The sequence below is a fragment of the Cryptomeria japonica genome, chromosome 11 (assembly GCF_030272615.1).
Source record: "Cryptomeria japonica chromosome 11, Sugi_1.0, whole genome shotgun sequence".
Taxonomy (NCBI): Eukaryota; Viridiplantae; Streptophyta; class Pinopsida; order Cupressales; family Cupressaceae; genus Cryptomeria; species Cryptomeria japonica.
In genome coordinates, this window is record NC_081415.1 from 629527207 (window position 1) to 629529907 (window position 2701).

The following is a 2701-nucleotide window of genomic DNA, read 5'->3' on the forward strand; positions in this document are numbered from 1 at the left end:
GATAATGTATGATATGCAACTAAATGCAAACTAAATAAATAAAAATGCAATCTATGGCAAGAGTGCAATCTATGTTTTTGGTTGTTTTTTCAAGATTTTGAAAAACTCATGAATGCAATTCTAAGAAATGAGACCCTTAGGAAATTGAAATGATGTCTAGACCTCAAAGGACAAAAGGACCAAGTGACAAAAGGACAAAATGACAATGTCTCCCCTATATGCTTGGATACTAAGCTAGGTTTGACCAAATGACATTGATGACAAAAAGACAAAAGTTTGATAAGGTCTAGACTTCCTAACAATGACTTAGGGTTTATTCAAAGATTTGGATTACTCAAGTATGACAAAAACTAGTTTTGACACTATATGCAAAGGGACAATTACTATGCAAATGACCCTAATATGATATGATAATGACCTTAGCTTAATGAAGAAACCTAGGGTATGCAACTGCAAATGTATGACAATGTCAACCTAAGTTTGAATTATGAAATGGTATTACTCTAATGCAAGAGGACACATGCAAATGGATGACCCTTATTGATATGCAAAGGAGTATGACCTAGGTGAAACTTAACCTTGGTAGTTGACAGTGAACTTTGCAAAATGCAACCTAGGATGAACCTAAATCTAAGTGACATGAATGTTGAGACAAGATTTTGAACAATGTTTGACAACCATGTTTGAAGATGTTTTTGAATTTTGTTGGATGAATGTCTCTTGTGTTTAACCTTGTTTTGAATCAATTTGTCTTGTTTTTGGGATGAGATGCAATTCAACTTTTGACAAGTAAAGAAGAAAAGATATTTTAACATAGACTCAAGACAATCATGCTCATTCACACATTTCTTATGGTAGGCAAGGACAGTAGGTACTTGAGAGGTAGACTTGTTATGAGATTCAAGGAGAATACATAGATGCTTGACCCCACGGGCTCCCCTCCACGACACTCACTTCTCAGGGCAGCCAAGCATCAGTCCCCATGGAAATCTCCCCATGGCGAACTTAGTATCTCTTCCAAGTATCCAAACTTGTCCTTCTCAAGCAACTAGAAGGATTTTTGGCCTCTAAATACAAGGTGTTTAGTAAGGATTTCTATTAAGCGTTACTCCTTGGTGTCGCACAAGCATGACTGAGACATTAAGCCCACCAAGATACCAAACAAATGTAGTCACGCAAGCATGATTTAGACCGGGAGGTCCTACTTAGATGTTGATATGAGAAAGAGTTCAAGGGTCATGACTTCCCAAATAACTACAATTCCCACGTAACCCTTCCTTCAAAGCTTTCGCCCATCAGGTATTTCTTTATAGTGAGTTAGAATGCCAAGGTATTCTAGCCGTACTCACTTTGGGTCGTTCCCTTCTCATGATTATCACTTGCTTGCAAAAGCAAATGGTCGGGAAGGCAAGCCCTCTAAAGGTGACACACAATCAAAAACATGAGCATGGTATTGAAGATCTGGATTTCTGATCACCCTAAGAAGGATGAGAGCATACTCTCCTACTCCAATGTCAAAATCAAAAATCAAAGCAAACATACATTCATTCCATCCTATTTAGAAATCATACTAGGTGCCTAAACATTAATTGTAAACACAAAGTTTAGTTGTAGTCCAAGGCAACCTGCAAAACCCAAGTCAGAAGTTTGATATGTTTAGTCTTTGACTATCAAACCTGCATAAAACGTGTTAGTAGTTTCATTTGTTGTCTTTGTCATGCGTATGCCAAGATGCTGCACAAAGAATTAGTCCCATAAAACCAAAAAGCAGAAACAGAATACAAAACAAATCAATTTGCAAGTAAAAACACTGCTTTTTTTTTTACCTTTGTTTCTGGCCTTACACAGGCACAGAATGCATGACACAACAGGCGCAGGATTGCCTACACAAGCGCAAAAGTACTCACATAGGTGCAGGATTGCCCACACAGGCACAAAAGTACTCACACAGGCGCATGATGCATTACACAGGTGCAGAATGCATGACACAAGCGCAGAAGTACTCACATAGGCGTAGGTTGCATTACACAGGCATAGAAGTTCCCAAAAAACACTGCACTACCCTGTTTCTTGGGTTTTTGACCTACAAATCAACTCAAAAGCACTCAAAAGCATGATTAGGGGGTTAGTTCACGTCAGGTTCACTAATTAATGTAGCATAAGAATTTGGAAATCATCACAAACAAATCAAAATACTAATCTAGCTCAATCATGAAAGCTCAAATGCAATGATCAATCCTAATTACACTCAATAAAGACATGAAAGCAAAACATTCAAGATTAAAAGCTAAGTAAACCAAATGCAGATCTGAATATCTCCTTCATGTGGCTCCATTGTCCTTCTTTCTTCTTCAAATAGCTTTTGTTTGTGGATCTCACCTTCAAGTGCATAAACCTAATGTGAAAGCAAGATTGACAATTAGCACAAGAGTACTCAAAGCGTGATTGATTCGACAAAGTGATTAGTCTTGATTGAAGAAATTCATCCAATTTATAGATAAATTGGAGAAAAAATAAGATTAGCATGAAATTGATATTAGAGGCAATTGATTTCAAAAATGGCAAAATTGAGTTGATGGAAGAAGGTTATGACACCTTCTATGTCATGAATTATGACATATTGCCAATGCAAAGGCTAGAGGACTAGAAGCTTATGACATCTTGCTATGTCAAAAGTATGATGCATGAGAAATTCATGCTT